We start from the raw sequence: 9184 nt of genomic DNA, 5'->3' as shown, positions 1-9184 counted from the left end.
TTTGGAAAATTTTAAGGAAATATGCCTTTAAAATCCATTTGTGAGTTTTGAATACAAAATACAACCACCTAAAGTTTAACTGTCCCTCTCCTCAAAAAACATAACTCCATCCCCAGTGTTTAAAAAGTCATTTGAAGTGCCTCACCTGTTTTGCACCACCCTTTTATAAGTAATGAACAGTCCCTAATGTCACTTTCTCCCTCACTGAAATTTAGTGCAACTTTAGAGTGTATTTACCTTCCTTGAATTGTGTACATTGGGTATGACTGGAAAACTGAGAGCTGACAGCCATACTCTTAATACTATTTTAGTTCTGCACGTGATTTAACCAATATTTGATTCATGTAACCCCCAAGATTGAATGAACACATGAACATGTTGGCTGTGCTCTTGAGTATTGTCAGTGCTTGCACTCTAATTTTCACGATACACATTATTTTTACCAATGTCCATGCACAGACAAGCAGCAGCAAAGCAAGCAGCATTCTTCACATACTTAACCTTCATACTTTGTGAGAACGTGGATGAGGAGGAAAAGCATCCACCAGGTGGCAGATCGAGACCGAGTTCTCCCTGCTGACTGAATATCTGCAGCATTTCTCAGCATCGAGATTAAGAACTGCTGTGCCTGCATGCAGCCTCACAGAGCTTGTTCAGAGTGGGCTGTTGATTTGACCTCTGACCTAAGATGCAGTTAACAATCTGCTGTTTATATGGGCTTTATTGCAGCTTTCAAAATGCAGCATTTATTTCTGAAAATGTGCACAATCAATTTTTTTTAACCTGTTCTGTTCAGCAGCTTAGGCATGCAGTATGAGAGGTCTGGATGCCTTGAGGTACCATAACAGATTTGCTCTGCAAAGGAGGAATCTTCCTGTTGCAGTCCGTACTGAGATTCATTGGCAAGGCTACCGGACAGCACAACGTTAAAGTGGATTTGGGAGAGAGAAAAGAGAGAGATTGGGGGACAGAGAGGGGAAGACACAAGAGACAACAAAAACAGCAGCAACAATAACAACAATAACGACAATGAAAACGATGACAACAATGCTAACTACAATAATGACAGCTGCTAGTATTTCCAACAGTATTAACGGTGGAAGCAGGCAGGAAATGAGTAAGTAAAAAAAAAAAGAGGAAAAGAAAAAATAAAAAAATAATTAAGTAATTAGAGAGAGAAAAAAAAAGAAATTAAAAATTAAATTAAAAAGAATAAAGTAAATAATAAATTAAAAAAAAGAATAAACAAACAAACAAAAGACCCCCCCCCCCAAAAAAAAAAAAAAAAAAAAACATGACAATCTATTTTTCTAAGTAGCAAAAGATGGATGAGGTAGCCAACATATGGAAGCCATTAATTATACAAGGTACAAGGTAGATTTATTGTCATTTTTCTTAAATGTGGTTTAGCAAGAATTGAAATTAAAGTTGACCCTTAATCCCGCTACATCTTTTTGGCTTTGAAGGAGGAGTTGAGGAGTCTCACAGTCTGGGGAAAGAAGCTGCTCTGTAGTCTGGTGGTTCTGCAGCAGATACTTCTGTGTCTTTTTCCAGATGGCAGCAGGGTGAACAGACTGTGGCTGGGGTGGATGCTGTCTTTCAGTATCCTTTGGGCTCTGTGCAGAACCAGTGATATTCTGGGCAGTTTTAATCACCCACTGTAGAGCCTTCCTGTCCTGGGCTGAGCATGAACCACGTCTGTGATGTTTCCAGTCAGTATGCTTTCTATTGCTCCTCTGTAGAAGTTAAATAGGATCTTGCTCTGGAATTTAGCCTTCCTAAGTTTCCGTAGGAAGTAGAGCCTTTTTTGTGCTTTTTTAACCTGGGTGGTGATGTGTGATGACAAAGACAGGTTCTCAGTGATAGTAATTACAAGGTTCCTATAACTGTTCACCTGCTCCTCAGCTCCACTGATGCAGACAGGGGTGTGTGTCTTTGCCTCCTTCTTTCTAGCTCATTGTCAGAACCTTTCAAGTTTAAAGGATACAATATGATAAAATGTATTGTCCCTGTAGCATAGTACCTTAAAGTTTAGGGACTTGTGTGAGACTGATAAAAAATAAATAAATTTTAAAAAATGTGGTTTAAGTCAAAGCAGCAATGATACTGTATATGTACCCTGATTCCTGACTTTTAGTCCCCAGTTAGTTCCAAAGATGCCGTATCCTACACTTCCCATGACTCAACCAATGGCATCTTCTTCTTAAAACCTTCCCTGCTTGGGAAATACCTGCATGAGTCCAAGACCAATCTATGAGGAGGTGGAGCAAGTCATGTTCAAATTGGAAGCTTGGCGGTTCGATCCCCGGCTCCTCCAGTCAACATGTCAAAGTATCCTTGGGCAAGATACTGAGCGTCAGATTGATCCATGTGGTTGCTCTATTGGAGTATGAGTGTCTATGAATGGTCAAAAACTGATGGTCAGGTGACACCATGTACTGTTGCCTCAGCCACCAGAGTATGAGTGTGTGTGTGAATGTGTGTGTGAATGGGTGAACATGACTTGTATGTGTGCAAGTGCTTTGAGTGGTCAAAAATGACTAGAAAAAGTGCAGGTCCACTTACTGTGGTACTAATTAGTTAAGCAAATAAGCAAATTAATAAAACATATTCATCAATTTGAAGACCCATGTGCAGCATTTGAAAAATGCGTTGACAATCCCGCTACACATTAGGAAAAGGTGGTAAAATAAATCACAAAAAATTAAGAAAAAACTCTTCATATACATCAAAACACAACACATTATGAAAATGTGCTACAATACATCACAACACAATGGAGGCATTTGCCAGAGGACACTTAACAGTGATGCACACATTCAGACATGTTTTTTTTTTACTGCAGTTTATGACTTACATTACTGGAGTTGGCCATCCATCCATCCAACCATTCCCCATTATTCCATCCATCCATCCATTCATCCAAAATGTGTTAAAATGTGTCTTATAAGCTGCCACACATGTAAAAGCTGATGTCAAAATTAAAGCCCAGTTCTGGTGAATCAGTCTGGTCTTTTGTTAGTACGTGGTGCCATTATGGAGTTAAATCTGTCAGGCTGTGTTGTGGTATTTGCAGCACATTTGCCAAATGCTGCGCATGTGTCTTTAAAATGATGGTGTTCTCTTAATTAGCTTGTGTTTTTTGTATTTGCCTGTGTTTTCTTAAGTTGCAGCACATTTGTGGGTCTATGTAGTCCCTCAGCTTTAACAGTTTTATGATCAGGGTGAACTTGATTTAGTTTATTACATCTAGTCAAGTAAACAGATTCACACACTGTTCAAGTTTTTCATAGAGAAATGAGCTCTCTTTTACTTCAATTTACTGATATTGTATGGTACATTTTGAACACAATAGTGAATAATATCACTTCAGTATCTCCTCACACTGTTACTAATATGGGATAATAGGCATGGAAAGAAATTAACTATTACAATTTCAGCTAAAGACAAAAGCCTGTTCAATCAGCTCTAGTGAAAATCAGACAAACAATGGGCTGGGCTTAAGAAAAAATGGCTAATGTAATATATGGTGATAACATTTTCTTGTTGATTTCTGGAGATGCCTTTCATTCAGATGTATCCATGAAAACCATTAAGAGATTATGAGACATTGGACACAGGGACAGACATGTAAAAAGCCCCCCGGCCCTCTTACATGGATGCCAGACAGTAGTTTTGGCATCTCTTTTGGTCATGTTGAGTGGCTTTGTAATTGTTTTAAGTCTTTTGGTTTTGTTTGGAGTCTCTTAGCGGTTGTTTTCTCTATTGTGGTCATTTTGAGTCTCTTTGTAATTGTTATGATTCTTTTTGAAGTTGTTTTGAGTCTATTTGTTTTTTGTTGTCGTTCTGAGTCTTGCAGTATTTGTTGATATCGCTTGTTGTCATTTTGAGACATACTATACTATATACATACTATGTTATTTTTATCAGTTTTTGGATGACATACTATCTTATGATGTTTTGATCATGTTTTGAACAACATACTATACTATGATGTTTTTATCATGTTTTTGAGGGACATACTGTACTATGACATTTTTGTCATCTTTTGAACAACAAAGTATGAGGTTTTTATCAGTTTTTGAGGGACATATACTGTGATGTTTTTTTGATCATTTTTTGAATGACATACTATACTATGACATTTTTCTATGACATACTTTGAATGGCTATGATGTTTTTATCATTTTTTTTGACGTCATACTATACTACGACATTTTTGTCATTTTCTGAACGACATATTATCCTAGGATATATTAATCATTTTTGCAGGTATTATAGTATGATTTTTTTTCATGTCTTGAACAACATAGTGTACAATGACTTATTTTTTCCAAGTTCTTTTGACGTCATATTATTCTTTGACATTTTTATCATTTTATTGAAAGGCATCCTATACTATGACCCGTTTGTTTGGTTGTTTGTTTGGTTTTTTTTTTTCATTTATTTCCAACATAAGACATAGGACGTTTGTATACTTTTTGTGCGACATCCTATACATCCTATCGTTTTCATCATTTGTGAACAACCTATAATACTATGATCTGTTTGTTTTATGGTTTGTTTTAGTGACTACACACTATAAATAGCTTGTCTTTTATCAATTTTTGAATGACATACTTTTTTCTGACATATTTATCACATTTTGAATGACAAACTACACAATGACATTTTTATCATTTTTTAAAAGACATACTACACTATCATGTTTTTATAATTTTTTGAATGAAATAGTACACTATGATGTTTTTAGACATTTTTGAACAACATACGATACTGTGACATTTTTATGATTTTTTTAGCGACATACTATATTATGACAATTTTATACATTTTTGAACAAAATAGTATACTATGACGTTTTTATCAATTTTTGAACAACACACTCTAGCATGATATTTTTATCAATTTTTGAAAGACATAGTATAATATATAGTTTTTAGCAATTTTTGAACGACATACTATAATATATAGTTTTCAGCAATTTTAGAATGACATACTATACTATGACATTTTAATAAATTTTTGAACAACATATATAGTATGATGTTTTAAAATATTTTTGAACCATATTCTATACTATTAAGTTTTTATCAATTTTTGGACGACATACTATAGTATGACGTCTTTATCATTTTTTGAATGGCATACTATACTATGACGTTTTTATCAATTTTTGAACGATATTACAGTATGTTGTTTTGATACGTTTTTGAATGACATACTATAGCCTGACCTTTTTATCATTTTTGAACAACATAATATACTATGACATTTTTTCAATATTTGAATGTTACACTATAGTATGACAGTTTTTATCAGTTTCGATCGACACACTATAGTATGATGTTCTTATACATTTTTGAAAAACATACAATAGTATACCGTTTTTATCAACTTCTAAACGACAAATTATAGTTTGACATTTTTATCATTTTCTGAACAACATATTATTCCAGGACATATAAATCATTGTTTGAACGTACAATACTTTGATTTTTTTTTTTTCATGTTTTGAACGACAAAGTACATTTTTTTTTCCTCATCCCTATACCATCATCTTTTGTTTGTTTGTTTGTTCCATTTTTTTTTTGGATTACATAGCATAACATGACATTTATATACTTTTTGTGCAACATACTATACTGTCGTTTTCATAATTTTTGAAAGACCCACTATGCTATGATGTTTGGGGTTTTTTTGCAAATTTTGCGGGACACACTGTTCCATAGCTTTTTTAAAGTTGTTGTTTGAACGACATACTATATTATGACATATTTATCCTTTTTCAGGACATGCTATAGTATGACATTGCTATCTTTTTATAAATGACATACTATAGTATGACTTTTTATCAATTTTTTGACCAATATACTATACTCTGATCATATTTTGAATGAAATACTGTACTTTGAATTTTTTGGCATTTTTTGAACAGCATAATATCGTATGAGGTTTTTTTTTTATCAGGTTTTGAGGGGCACGCTATACTATGGCATTTTTATCATTTTTTGGACATAACATACACTGAAATTTTAATTTTTAAAAAATTGTAATCATTTTTTTGAACAGTATATTATCCTATGAACATTTAAGCAATTTTTCAGTGACATAGTATATTATGATGTTTTTATCCTTTTTAACCGACATATCATAAGCTGACTATTTAATGCTCATGCAGATGACACTATGACTTTTTTTTTTTTTGCAATTTTGGATGACATATTATATTATGACTTTTTTTCCATCGAGGGGGACAATACTGTAGTATGTCCTCCAAAATTGCAATGAAAAAAAGTCATAATATATATATATTATACTATGTGTATTTTTTTTTTTTTTTTTGTTATTTCAGACAACATATCTATCTCTGGAGGAAATGGATGGTTTGCTCTGAATCCTGGGGCCCAGCCGCTCGCAGTGCCAGCTTCATGTCTCATGTTGTCGTCAATGGTTTGACTACAGCAGGAAACTGTCTGAGACTGCACCCAGCTTTCTCTCCTGAGACCAAAGAACCAGAACACACACACACACACACACAAACACACACACACACACACACACACACACACACACACACACACACACACACACACACACACACACACACACACACGCACAGGATTGGGGGACCAAAACTTTTAATTCAATTCAAAGTGCCATCTTGGCATGTCTGCAGTGGTAACACTTGCCATAGAGGCGATATAGTCGGCTGCCTATGGCACCATCCCGAAGAGGGCACCAAAATTCTTTAGGGAAAAAAAGTTCAAGTGAATCATCACAGTCTAATCATAGTGTGATGCCCGAGTCAAGTGGACATCAGGGGACCTTTTTACACCCAGCTATCAGCCACACAGCCAGTGGAATATATAGAAGAGTATGTGGGTACAGATGACCCTGAACCAGCAGTGGTTTATGCTCTGCTGCTGCTGGTGGTGGGTGTGATGAGGGACCCAGTTTGGAAAATTTTGTCCCCCTGACACCTCCTACCTTCAGCTGTTGTATTAAAAAAAGAAAGGCAATTGGGTACTGTGACCTTGGATAGCTTCATGTCAGTTTTCAGTACAACGAGGAGATGAAAGTAATATAAAGAAGTCCTGAAGCAACGGAAAGAGGTAACAGATGTCAAGGAAAGAGAAAGATTATTCCAGATGGCATGTTATACTGGAATGACCTACGTCCAACTCCTTTGAAAATTCTGGGGACAAAGTAAAAGGGATATTGCATATGTCTCAGTGGATATGAGGAATTATAAGTAATCAAAAACTGTTTTAAATGTGAGGGACAATTAAAGTGAATACATTTGAATGCAAATTGAATCCAGTGAGATTGAGCTTGAGACTTAGGCTGCAACATATTCAGTGAATCGTACATAAAGCAATGGTGAGTTCTGTATTAACACTACAGAACAAATCTACACAGAGAACAAAAAACGACATTTAGAGGGCTAAGATGAGTGTATGATGTCTTTTGATGGACAATGTCAGCATAATCAATAATAGGAAATATCAACTGTGAAATTACTCTTTTTCTGTCCTGAAATGTTATACAATTTATAAATTGACAGCCACATGCTCTAGGGCTGTCAATTTGGGGCTTAAAGGAGAGTTCAGATCGATGCAAAGTCCAAGATATTTAAATGAGTCAACTTTCTCAAGACACGACCCATCAGCAAAATAAGTTCAGGGGATGTGAATGGTTAAGTTGTGTACCAAAAACCATGCTGCAGAACTTCTTATTCAGGACAATTTTGTTGTTATGAAACTAATTTTGGACCAAGTTAAAATAAGACTGTAAAGAATTCTGGATTTATGAGTTCTGGTAAATCATTAGACAGGTTCACATCAGAGATTTGTGCAAAAATTAAGAGATATTTTCGAAAAGTCTTTACCATACAATTGCGAGATGCGTTTCCACTGAGTGATGTTCTGTGACTTCTCCTTTGGTGATTAGCAGCTTTGTTTCTATTGCAGCCACCACGCTAGGCGTCATTATTTCCAATCCAAGGTCACTTAGGTGTGTTATGGAGCCATAATGGAAAGACAAGCCCCTTAGATGTGGGAACAGCCACGTATGAGGGACATCTGGGAGGTGATAGTCCACAATTCAAAGCTTCCACATGATCCGCTTAACTTTCGAGAGTTATGTGATGCAGTAACAGCTCTTGTAGCTCCTGCTGCATCATGAGGGAGCCAGTTTCTACTGACAAGCACATTACCATAGCATCATGTGACCTAGAAAAGACAAAAAAAGTGTTTCCATCACAGTTTTGCAAAACACAGGTTTTTGGAGTCGCCTGAAATATCACCTCATGCATGCGTAAAAACTTTTTGGGGATAAATGAGATTTTTTTTAAAAATAGACGTGTTTCCATTACGTGTATTTTATATTCGCAAATTCAAATCGTGCAATTTGAGAGTTAATGGAAACCTGGCTACTGGTGATGATAAATAAATGAAGCAGACCCAAGTTGGACCCTTGTGGAACACTGTTTTTATCAATATGCAGCCAGTCTGAAAACCCTTAAGAACACGCCAATGTCTCTTGTAAAGATAGGCAGTAAACAGGAGGAAAACATTTGGTTTTAAACCAACAGAAATTAATTTATATAGGAGGAGTCAGAATTGACTTTCAACATTGTGGGGAGGCACACAGCTGCCTCCCCACAATGCTCTTGAGTTATTGGAAACGTTGAAACTAGCATCCTCAGGCATCCATCATCAGCTGTAACACGGCGTTATAGAGCCCATAATCACAAATCACAGTTTTCCTCAGAGGGCTTTACAGCAGACACCATCCCTCTGTCCTTACACCCTCACATCACTGCTGTGCCGCAAATCAAGCACACCCTTTCATATAATAAAGCTTAAATAAAAAATATTTTTGCTTGAAAATAACTAAAATGATCAAAATTGTTGTGCAGTATCCCAGCTAACAATATTGGTTTTAACAATTTTCTGGTAATGGTACAATGCAACCAGTGCAACTTAGTTTTAGTTTTCAGCGGCAATTTTTCTGTTAGTTCCCAAAACAGTCTTCTTAAAATTGGGGTGACATTAAAAAGTGTAAAAATTGTTTTTTGGGTTTTTTTTGTGGACATATTTTCTTTTTAAAAAGTTCTGAAATCTCAATCCTCAATAACATGTTCTGAATGTTGCTTTGAAAAAGTTCTTCCTTTGTTCTC

Source organism: Plectropomus leopardus, chromosome 18 (genome assembly GCF_026936395.1).
Source record: "Plectropomus leopardus strain MGB_pleo_1.0 chromosome 18, ASM2693639v1, whole genome shotgun sequence".
Taxonomy (NCBI): Eukaryota; Metazoa; Chordata; class Actinopteri; order Perciformes; family Serranidae; genus Plectropomus; species Plectropomus leopardus.
Note: the sequence above shows the minus strand (reverse complement) of the source record.